This window comes from Centropristis striata, chromosome 20, assembly GCF_030273125.1.
Source record: "Centropristis striata isolate RG_2023a ecotype Rhode Island chromosome 20, C.striata_1.0, whole genome shotgun sequence".
NCBI classification, from domain to species: domain Eukaryota; kingdom Metazoa; phylum Chordata; class Actinopteri; order Perciformes; family Serranidae; genus Centropristis; species Centropristis striata.
The window spans coordinates 13,837,425-13,850,228 of NC_081536.1; positions in this window are offsets into that span (position 1 = coordinate 13,837,425).

Genomic DNA, 12,804 nt, shown 5'->3' on the forward strand with positions numbered 1-12,804 from the left:
TATTGTTGTGTGCTTCTATGGAAAACCAGGAGGAGGACTGAGTAATGCTGGAGGATGTGTATGTGTACGTGTATGTGTGTGTGTGTACGTGTGTGTGTGTGTGTGTGTGTGTGTGTGTGTGTGTGTGTGTGTGTGTGTTTCTCTCACTCTTTACTGGAACTCCCCTGTAACTCCCTCTGAGTCCCCGGGTAACAAGTGAGAGTTCACTTCTGTTCTCTGACTTGGCACTTTACTGCCATTAACACTGCCCACCTCTCTCCATGCTGGGGAAACAACACCAGAAAGCTTTTGAGTATTTTATGTGTGTGTGTGTGAGAGTGAGTGAGTGAGTGTGTGTTAGTCAGCGACAGTTTCTATGTCAGCCTCTGAACAGGCAGTAATAACTCACAGTGAATCCGTGCAGTGAAACATGTTGTGAGTCAGCACAGAGCAGGGGGCAAACACAACGTTAAAGAAAAGTAACATGAGAAGTTTAAACTTGTTTATTCATTAGACCTTTAGAGGGATGAAACACACCACACAAGGCAAAAGAAAAAATGGGCCAGCCAGCCAAATAAGGTCAATTTGTTCACCAGCTAGTAGGCAGCTTACTTGCCATTGGTGCTGAGCAGGAAGAACACAGCACTGGTTCCCAACCAAACCAGGGGTCCCAAACCCCACTAGGGGTCACTAGAGCTAGATTCTAATTGATTTTAATTGGTGGGGGAAAATACTGTGCAAAAGTCTTAGGCAGGTGTGAAAAATGCCTATAAAAATTGTTGCTGATTTGAAGGCAAAGGCTGGTCGGACCAAATGTTGTTTTGATTTAAATATTTCTTCTGTTCACTCACTTTTCATTTTGTTAATTGATAAAAATAACAGAAATAAATGTTTTTGTTAAAACTTTTGCACAGCACTGCATATCAGCATTTCATTCATTTCTATGAAGAAAATAAATAAAAAATACATGAAAATAATTCACCCCTCTCATTATATCCAGTCTTCTTTTTTGTTGCCATTTTTAACATAAAAATATTATTGTGGGACACATGTTCTAAACACAAATAAGGCACTAAGTAGGACTTATACAGAGTCCTTTGTATTTTGAAAGTGACCTTGCCTAAGCAGGCGGTGGGTATCGTTGTGGGACGACTAATGAGGGAAGGGGACAGCTGGGCTGGGACGGGCAGGGCTGGACTGGAGGAAAGACAGAGAGCAGAGGAGACAGCAAATCTGTAATGGAGACGCTGGAAAGAAGAGAGGAAGACAGCTGCTGCTGTGTGGACCACACATTATTATCACCCCACATATCTCCCAAACGCTGCCCTTTACTGTGTCGTCTTCAGCTGATAGAAAAGATAAGGAGCTAATATCAGGGCGCAGTGTTGTGTCTTGAGGCCTGAAAACAAACAAAAAACATTGTTGTTCTTGCTATCCAAAGCAGACTGACACAAATTAGTTTAAAAGTGAAAGAGGAAGTGTAGAGGAAATTAGATTTTTGGCAGCAGTAAACAGGCAAACACACCTTTCGTGACTTCTTTGAGGTATTGCTGTCACCCGGCTGCCGTATGGAACAACACAGGCTCAACCACAAATTCCTGACCCCTTGACCCCTCATCTCCTCCTCCTCCACCCCCTGTGTCACACACTCCAACTGCCATCCATCTCCAAACCCAATCCCTAACCGGACACTTCAAAGACGGAGGCCAAGACCCCCATTTCCATAAATGTGTGTGCATGTCTGTGTCTGTGTGACAAAGTGACCACTGCGGGTCACTCCAAACTGAGCCCACACCAAGGAGTCAGACCATTGATCATGTCCCCAGCGCCCCGAAAGACAGCAGAGAAAAAGAACAACAATGTAAGTGAGGGAGGGAGAGAACGAACAAGAGGGGTAGGAGGAGTGGGGGACGCATGAGTCAGCAAATACTGAAGGTCAACGTCGTCAGAGAAGGGTTTTGTCTGCAGAGGGTGTTTTAGTTTTCTGTGTGGTTCTTTACCTCAGAGTGTGGCCCAGCGCGCTACGCCTGAAGGTCCGGGGCAGACGGCGAGACTGCAGAGAGCTCTCATCCCAGGACCTCACCCCCCTCTGAGTCTCTCCTCCTGAACTCTGAGGAAAACACAAAGCTTTAATGTTAACCTGTTGGCTCAAAATACACTAATGGTTTTACATTATATTGGAACTGCAATACTTTTTTGGCCACTAGGGGGCAGCTGGACCAAGTCGTAAACACAGCATTGATATATATCACAGTTTAAGTTGATATGGTGACCTTTACTTTATTTACACATGCAGCAGTTCTTTAAAAGATGTGATGGTATGGAGAAGCGGATATCACCTTGTGTTGCAACAACCACCGAGATTGGTCTCAACTCTAAAACGACTCTCTAGGTCTTTTGTACAGGCAGAATATTACGTTTTAGACCCATATTACGTTTTAGACTGTCCTCTGCCGCCCTCTAGTGGCCGTAGCAATTATGAATTTTTAGAATGCTCTGCTCTATACCGCGAAACGCTCATATCTGAGTCGTTCTGGGTGGTACTCACAAACGACCTTTTCTGTCGTTAAGGTAGGAGATCTTGTTGGACCACCACATGGGCCACTACTGTGCGCCCCTAGTAGCAACCAATGACAAATACTTACTCCCACCAAGGTAATTCGCATTCGCAAGCGTGCTATTGCCATTTAAATCAACCTGCGTCTGACCCACCTGTCCAATACCAAGAATCTGATGATGACCCCAGTCCTAAAAAGAATATACTCTGCATTTTTCCTATAAACTCTAACCTCACATAGTAAATCTATGTGACTGTGAGAATGTGTTTAGATGTGCTGCCTCCTTTGTGGAAAACAACAACTACACTGACTCATATAAAGGGTAAATGGAAAAAAAGAGGGAGGAAATTATAAAAGAAAAGGAGGGAATAAGGCAATAGAGCTTTGTGATATTGATTTTGGTTATGTAATATCCTGAATTAGTGTTTCCTGGTTTTATGGGCTCCACAAGAGTTAATCAAAACAAATCTCTAAGCTTATTGCTCTTCAGATGAGCAATGGATTCCTCAGTGGATTTGCTTGTCATATCCAGATTACTTTTTTTTCCAAAATGTTCTTGTGTGTAACTATTAGTACAGCCTGCAGTGCCAAGGTATTTGGTTAAAAAACTTGAGAAGTTTGTCAGTATTACCACCCCCTGGTGTCCAATGACAGAAAACATAAGCTCTTTTCTTCCATTTAATACACCGGAGGGTTTTATCTTCTTTCCCAAAAATGCTTATTCACCTTTTTTCATTTATGCCGTTTTATCTCCTGATCTCACCCCTCTTTCTCTCTTTTGCTCTCTCCTCTCTACACAGGCAGCCGATGAGGTAATCAGTCAGCTTGTTACAGTCGGATAAGTGATACGATACGACTATTGATTTTGGCCCCCGTGTCCCAGTGCAGGGGTCAGGCCTGAGCCTCAGAGCTGCTTTCAGGAACCATGAACAGATGCTGACTGGGCTCTTTCACAGCGATTGTCAGAAACAGACGGACTGTATGGACAGTCACACAAACGTATTATCAATGCAAATTGCATTAGCTGGAGTTTTGATTGGTTTTGGCTGCACAGAAATCGACAATTCAGGTCAGACTTTGATCAATAATGGATGAAAACATCATATGGCTTCCACATGGCAAAATGATACTATCTCCGAGATAAGCGTATAAAAATGTGCAGAACAGTGCATCATTTTTCCAGAAAAAGCATAAAATAGCTAAACCATTTCTTCAGCACCAAACACCAAGCATCTTCAAAACAGGACATAATGCATAACCTTTTAAACTAAATCAATACAATCCTTTTCATTCTGACATATGAACTCATAAAACATGGTTATCGATTCTTTACAGCTCTGCTCTAGCTGATGTCTTTAAGAGGCTCAAATAGCATCAATACGGAACAGACATGAAATTAAATCATGTGTTTGTCCGTGAACAGAAAATCCCACAAACTTATGAATGGATTTCCATGAAGTCTGGAGGTCAGTTTGGATTCAGGCCAACATACAACTGATTAAAGTGGCAATCAGGATCTGGGATTTCTGCCATTAGATGATTATTGTGTTTCGGCCATTGAAGGCCCGATTTGATGGCCGCATGCCTTGTAGTTGTTATCGCGAGCACCGGTGGGACACAGCCTGCTCATCTGCAACGAGGCAAGGGGTAAAGACATCAGTCCATCCTAACAGGGAGCCCCCAGGAGGACAGATGGTCAAAGTCTCCCCGAGGGACACAGGGCCGGGCTGGGGGTGAAATTGGTGAGATAACAAGGTGGGGGTCTATTCTGATGCCCCACCCCCCTTTAAGTTGATTATTTTACTTGGTAGTGTATAGATTCACAGTTCATAGATGAGAGGAATAAGCAAGATTCAGAGTGAAAATAGATCAGTGTTAAAACAATGCGGGGTACTGCTGGGACAATGAAATTCAACTGAGGGTAACAGAGTGTTATCACAGCGGTAACTTTCGACAATGCCCAGGTAAACAGTAAAAACAAAGTGTTCACTTTAATCACATATTAGATTGCCTGTATATTGCACGGCTTCAAAAAGTTGAGCATTGACAGCATTCACATCAAAGCAGCTGTTGTGGCAATAAGGGGCGGCTGTGGCTCAGTTAGTAGAGCAGGTTGCCCGCCGATCAGAGGGTCGGTAGTTCGATTCCTCAACATGGCAGCCTACATGTCGAAGTATCCTTGAGCGAACCCCAAATTGCTCCCGATGCTGCTTTCATCGGTGTGAGAATTAATTCCCAATGGTGGCAGGTGGCACCGTTTAGGGTAGCCTCTGCCATGAGTGAGGGCAGTCTGTAGTGTAAAGCTTTGAGTGGTCGCAAAGCGACTAGAAAAGCAATATATAAGTTCAGGTCCATGCAGGTCCATTTACTATAAGTGCATGGCTGTGTGTGTGTCACTTAATTTGTGTGATGTCAGCTTTTAGTTGTATGCCAGTTTTGTATGCCTACCCAAACTGGGTTTTTTGCAAGGCCAAACTGAGTGACTACGCGTGAAACATAAAGTTACACTCCATTGTTGATCATTCATGCTGTTACTTTATGGTTATGTGATGTGACGTCAGCTTGCTTTTCTCCAAAAAATAATTATGTTCCAACTTTTTGCCACAGGGCAACTGCAGTTTCATGCTGCAAGTTCCTAAAAAAAAAAATCAAGGAAAGATTAATAGTTCATTCATCCAGTATCCTTAACCATCGCTGAGGGCTGGGACTGATCCCAGCTGACACTGGACGAGAGGTGGGCCACACTACGGGCAATTTAGAGTCACCAATTAAACCTAGGCTGCATGTCTTTGGACGAGGACCCAGAGAAAACCCACACTGACATTTGGAGAACATGCCAACTCCACACAGAAGAGCCGGAGTCATACTCTAAGAAGAGACAGTAATTTGCAAATGCAGAAACCAATACTGCACAGTACACACACACATGTACATATATGCACATATGATTACATACATATGACCCAGTAGGGCTTGTGGTCAGCCTTACATCTTTTAATTTTCATAAAATCCCCTCGGGGCCAAAAGACATGACCAGTGATGCTGTAATGATCTCTGCAGGGGTTGGAGTTCAGGAACACACACGCACACACACGTCGAACCTCGTTTCCATGCACTAACTCTAATCAGAAGATGACATCTCACCCTGCATGATAGGCTGCTGTGATCCCACGGGTGCAGATTAGATAGAGATTATTTATCCTTTAGATCACTGGGAGATAGATTACAGTTCTATAGCAGCATATGCCGTCACCGCAGGGACCACACTTAATGTGAGTACAATGACACTATGACTCAGGGTGCCGCAGTATTAACTCCAGCTGAGGGTGTTATTGAGGTTGTGCAGCCTCACGTTCACTTTATTAATCACAACAATTCTAACGTTATAGTTACTGAGTTACTCAAAGTCTCCACTGTGTTGCTGTACTGATGAGGAGGAGTAAAGGAGGGTGAAGGAGAAAGTCGTTGCCGTTACACAGAAGGCGGAGCCAAGTCTGTGTCAAGGTGACTCTTGCAGAATGAAAAGAGATAGAGAGAGATGTTCAGCTCAGTCGTGAACGAATGACAAACACATGAACATATATTGAACATATTGGGCTTAACCAGGGGTGGTTCAGTTTATCCCAGCATAAGTCTTTTTATGTGACGATATCAGTATATTGTAAATGTTTTACAGCACATTTTATGAGGAACAGATTAACATACAATGACTTTGGCTGCAACTCAGCATCACTTTATTCCGATTAATCTGCCAGTTATTTTCTTGATTAATTAATCTTGTTTGATTGTTTACAAATTATCAGAAAATAATAAAAAATTCTGTTCAGAGTTTTCCAGACTTCAACATCTTCAGATGTCTTGTTTGATCTGACCAAAACCCAGAGATATCAAATTTATAATGATATAAAACAGAATAGGACTGGGCGTTTTGACAGTATAATGTCATCAAAATGATATACAATAAAGGTCCATCGTACACTTTTTTCTAAATAATATCTATCCCGAACAATTATGTGATTTGGATGACAATGTATGCTCTGATCTTGGGCGAATGATTGACGTGCTTTTTTACTAACAGAGTATAGAGTATAAGTAGAGTATTTATTTTTTTAATTACCAGAAAACCTATTATATCGTTATCGAGATGTGAAATGAGCAATACTGCCCAATAGAGTAAAGCAGTGAATCCTCACATCTGAGCAGCTGGAACAAGCAAATGGAAAATGGAAAAGGGTTTATCAGTTTTCAAAATAGTCAAAATAGATCAATATATTTTCAGCTGACCAACTAATTGATCGACAACTTATTGCTTTAGCTCTAAAAATAACAGGACAGGAAGATCTGTTTTCAGTTAATCCAGTGAATTACATTACCACAATAATCACAATTCTTCATCACATTTATGCAAAATCTTCTTAGTGATTTGTAACATTGCCCACTGTAACCAAATACAAAACTGAAACAATAAATCAATTAAATTGACATAACATAAAATTATCTTTTCAGTTAATTTTATAAGGCAAAAATGAAAAAAAAAATCTGATTACAGCTCCAAAGATGTATTTATCTTAGTTGTGGTTAACAATTTTCACTGTTTTCTGACATTTTATGGACCAAACCATGAATCAATAATAGGACTGAGTATCTTTAAAAAATGTTTGATACTGGTACCGGGGCTAGTTCTTTGAGTTCCATACTAGTTCCTGATTTTTTCTATACATATTTTATAAAATAAATGTTGACATTACATTACAAATCATATTAGATGTTTGTACAAGCATGCTGCTGTTCAGATGTGTTGAATTTTGCTCCAAAGACATTTAAATTTGGTACTAAATAACAAGGCATTATTCAATACTGAAGCAGACCGGTTGGTGCCTAAAAGTATTGAAGTTCGGTATCCAGCCCTAATCAATAATCAAGTTAATAATCATTAGTTTATTATTAAAACAAAGGAAAGTTGCAGCTCTAGTGTGATGCTCCCTCTGTGTATAATCTCAGTATATATATCACCGTGTATATCGTCACATTGCTCATCTCCAGACATATCTATTAAATAATGGAGTTTACGAGTCGACAGCACAGTTTCTACACCAGAATAGAATCAATGGGAATAGTAAAACACTTCCCAGGAATAGAGCAGTCAGGTAATGCAATTTCTATGTTTCTCTCTTTCCATTTTCGCTGTCATTAACTGAACACACATATTGTACTCTGCGCCCGGCACTTTGCTGGCTGCCGCTGTCGCCTTTTTTCCAAGAAAGTGGAAAGCTGCTTTGTTGCCATAATATGCCCTGTGTGATGCTTGGCCCACTTTCCAGCCTGCTTTCATTGTGTAAGCACACACATACATAAAACATGATTTGCTGCTTCAATTTCTGACTTTTATTCAGCAGGGATTTGGTGGCAGTCGACATCAGAGCCATGAAAAGCAGAGCAGAGCAGAGCAGAGGCGAAATGCAACCCTGCCTCTGATCCTCTGAGCGAGGGAGGGGAAGAGAGATAGAGACAGAGAGTTGGCTTCGTTACAGAGAACAAGGTTTAATCACTGACCTCTACTCTTACAACTGAAGACAAATGGCCATGATTAATGAGGGCCATTCATCTTATAGGTTGCCGAAAAAAAACAATGGTGACTGCATTTGCCCAGGCTGCTTTGATAGATCTATCTGCTGAATATATTAAACTCCCGCCCTGTTAGTTTGCACTTCACTTCTGATCAAGGAGCTGTGGTCAGGCTCACTGCACATCCAGAGCCGGTCACTAGAGGGCAGCCTGTTGGAGTCTGGCACAGTAACGGTGGCTTTTCTCAATAAAAACTGATCTGATATTCAGACCTCAGGGAAACACCGCTGTAACAACAATTAATAGCAGAAATAATTATTTGAACACATCCTCTACAAACTGGGCCCTCCAGCTTTATTTTAATTTACTCCTTTAATCTCTTTCACCTTCATCCATTAATGTGCAGCTAGAAAAACAGCAGGAACTGAGACAAGGAGAACAAGAACTGAGGTCCTTCTTTTAAATTAGTACAGTATAATACAGTAAAAGTACTTGTTCTGCAGCATGAATTACACTATAATATGTTTATTTAAAGCGGCATTGATTAGTGGACTAATCGATTGGTTGATCAACAGAAAGATAATTGCCAACTATTTTGGTAATCGATATATTGCAATCAAGACTTTTAAGTTAAAGTTTTTTTCATGCAAAAATGGCAGAAAATTCAGTTTTCAGCCTCTTAAATATTGGGATTTCCTCATTCTCTGTTTTATGTTATATAAAACTCAATATCTTTGGGATTTGGACTGAAAAAATAAGAAATCTTAGGACCACCTTGGACATTTATCACTATTTCCTGACCTTTAAAGACCCAAAGACATATTGATTATTCAAGAAAATAATAAGCAGATTATCGTTGAGGTGGAGCTATAGTTCATCTAAATCTGAGGAGGTCATGAGATGATTATTTGGGGTTGTAAAGAAAATATAGAAAGGAAAAAAGTTCTGCAACACAAATGTGTGCCCATTTTACTTTTTCATCTACTCTTTGCTTTCGCTGTGAAATAATTGACCTCTCTGGGCCTGAAACAGTTATTTAAAGGAAACAAACCAATAAGTTTAGAAGTGAATTCACTCTTAGGGCTTGATAATGTGACAGGTACAGCACAGATTCTACAACACAAGTTTGTGTAGAGAAAAACAAGTGATTTGAATGAGTTTCGAGCAGATTATTTCTGATGAATATTGCATCAGAGAAGAGGTTTCCTGTTATTTTAGGAACTTTTAATACAATACTCAATACATTATGTATTTTCTTGCATTTTTAACAATCATACATACTTAATAAGCCTTTTTTCTTACAAATTCAGTGTTGTCTTCTCTCTGATGCTTGTTGTATTCACTCTTTGGTTGCTTTAATTGCGTATGTTTCTAATGCAGGATGAGTTTTATGTTAAGCTTAAGTTTATATATTAAATAATAATCCAAACTTTACATATAACAATTTTAGTTTTCTTTACAGTAAAATGTTGAGATATAGACCAACTGTGTATCTTTTAAAAGTTGTTACACCCGTTAAAATCAAGAAGGTCTTGTGACCCCCAGTGAGGCTTTGATGACCTCTAGTGGGGGTCAGGAACCCCAGGTTGGGAACCAGTGAACTAGAAGGTAAAGGGGGTCAAAATCTAAAAAGATCTGAATTAACATAATGTGTTTTAAAATGTGTTTTATATACCCATCATGTGTTTTTTCAATGTATTTTTTGCAACAGAAATGTAGAGAAGTAGAAATATAAAGTGCAATATAATGGAAAAAAAACTAAAAATTGTAGTTCAACACTTGAGTAAATGTTACCTCCCACCTCTGCCAGAGGAGAATGACCTCATCATGTACAACACTCAGTGAAGTGAAATGGCTGATCAATACACTCCTCCTCCAGCTCTCCTTTCTCGACCCTCATGTAATGTTCTCCTAAGATTTCAGATCTAAAGTCGTCCTCCACTGTGGCCAGATTAGATAGAATGACATGAGAACGGGGGGATGGCTGCAGCAGCAGCAGCAGCAGTCGGTCAAATGTATCTCTGTAACTGATCTCAGGAGCAGCAGCTGATGTTCGGCCACAGCCGCACACAATCAGCCTCTCTAAAAAAATCTAACTGCATGTTCACAGACAGCTGATGACTAATGAGGGTCCTCTGTGGGGGAAATGGTGAGACGTGGGCAGGAGGAGCAAGAGCTGACTGCACAGAGGAAATAAAGAGAGCATGAAGAAATTAAAAGACAAGGAGGAAAAAAAGACTTTAGGAAAGTTTTCATTTGCCTTTTCAGCACTTCAACCACAGGCAGAGCCGAAAGCTTTGTCTTGGCTTTTTGTCTGTCTCCGGCTCCATCAGCCTGACGCTGTTGTTTTAACAGTTTGTCTGTCTGGAGGATGTGAATCATCTCTTTTCATTCACACACTTTGTCTCCTCTCCCATTTTTCTCTGTCTTCCCATCTTTAGCTTTTCTTCTATTATGTCAAATACATTTGTATGCACAGATTCCCTCTTTCTCAGCTCAAAGGAGCAGGAACATAGTGTGCACGGGGAAGTTGTCACGAGGCAGGGGGCCTGTCAGACGAGAGAGCTGAACATATCTCACGGAAACACACTGAAGCACCTGTCAGCATCTGGCTACACTTTAACTGTGCGTTAAACCTAAATGCAGAGAAAGTTGAAATGAGACAAACAGCATGTGAGCCGCTGCCGTCACGCTCCACGACGGCTGCAGAAAAAGTGAAAGATTTTCGTCTCGATCCTGTTTCACCATCCATGACGACCGCATGGAAACCCCTCTGAGAGTGCAGATGTAGTTCATAGTAAAAGTAACAATAAAACAATGTCAAAATACTCAATTTCAAGTAAAAGGCATGTATTCAAAAAGTCTATAAGTAAATAAGTATGAGCTGCAGAAGGAAAAACACTTATTCTGCATTAAAAACCTTATTAAGTGTCAAACTGTTTTCACCTTCATGCTTCACCTGCAAAATAACCATTTATATGTCAATGACTGACTCTGATACCTTAAATTCTTGAAAGAAAAAACACTGTGTCTCCCCAGTAAACGAAGAAAAAGCAAAAACAGAAAAAAATTTGGATGAGCAGAAGTAAATGTCAGGCTGTGTCAGGATGAGCAAGTGCATAGTTTATTGGTGCTCTAGCTCCCAATTTTGGTTGCTTTATTAGGCTTAGAAATGTGCATGTAGGCTAATGTACCAACGTGCATGGAGTGTTATTTGGGACAGCCCTACTGCTAGATAAATATGGTGCAGTAAGTTAATTCTGAAATGTAGTGAGTAGAAACATAAAGCTGCATAAAAATAAAAGTAACAAAAACTATACTAAACTGTAATAACATAGTGAAGTTACTTCCCAGTTTGTGCCACAGCAGAGATCATTTACAAGACTGGATCAGTTAGCAGCAACAGAGGGAAGAAAATGAGCTCCAAATTAAGTTCAGGACAGGAGAACAAGGAAAAAAATAATCCAAAAATATATTCATCCTTCAGATAATTTCTGCTGCTATGTGCCTGCCTGATATCAGACAGAATTGTAAACTTCTTACACTCCGTCTTCAGCTCTGCAGAGTTTGCAGATTCAAAGGTCTGGAGCCAGGCGAGCTATGTGCTACACTACAAAGTGGGAGTGATAAAGTAGCCAACGGTATATACAGTGTGTCTCTCTGCCCATGTGCATATTGTGAATGCCTGCGTCCTTGTGTACTCATGAATGTGCGTCTGTATATGTGTGTCCTCTGCCACGGCCACAGTAAAATGTGTTATTGGAGCAGGGTGAGCCGGGGGCAGAAACAGCAGAAACAAACGAGGTCCTGTGCAACCCTGAGACTGTTCCATGAATCATCCAGGAACTCATACAGTAGCTGGCCAGTCCTCGCAGCCTTCAGCTCACACTTAATAACTTCCCGCGCAACGTTTCCCATAGTGGGCTGATTAAAAAACATAAAAACATTCAGTTTTAGCCATATTCCATTTCAAAAAACCCAAATAAATATAAATGGCCTGTGGTTAGAGGCCGTGTTATTGACTTAATGCAAGACATTTTGGGTTGTTTTTGTGTAGTAGAGCCAAATCTGGGACTGAACAGGCGTGAAAATGAAACCAAAATTACCCTGAGCCAGCATTGCTACAGTAAATACCTTTATTATTAGCAGAAACACCTCCTGAATTTAGTTTAAAACAGGAGCTATTTCTTCTGCCACGGACTCTATTAGATAATGTGGATGTGAGTGTATTTGTGTGTATTTGCCTGCAGCAGGTACACTAAACAAAGCGCACTGATGTCATCAAAGTCAGCCAGAAGGGGAGCCCACAGTTCGATGTAGTGCAAGGAACACGTTTCTCTCTCACATGCATTCACCTGCACGTGTGCTCATAGCTGTATGTATATGAGAGGAAAACAACAACAAACAAACAAACAACAAAGAGAACACAGATATGCAAATTTGATCTAAGAACATAAAAGAACATGAAGGACACAAGAGAGGGTGCACGGTTAATTTATTCCCAAGTTTAAGAAGTAAAATCAGAGAGAAGATGTTAGATGATTTTGGTGTGTTTTAATCAATTTACAATTCACTCTCTGAAGTACTTTAAAAAGACGTTTTTTTTACGCTATGAGCTGAGTAGCATGCAATTTCACCCACGTTTCACAGCATATTTATGTCAGACACCGTTTGACTGTTAACTCTACCACCTCAGCGCCTA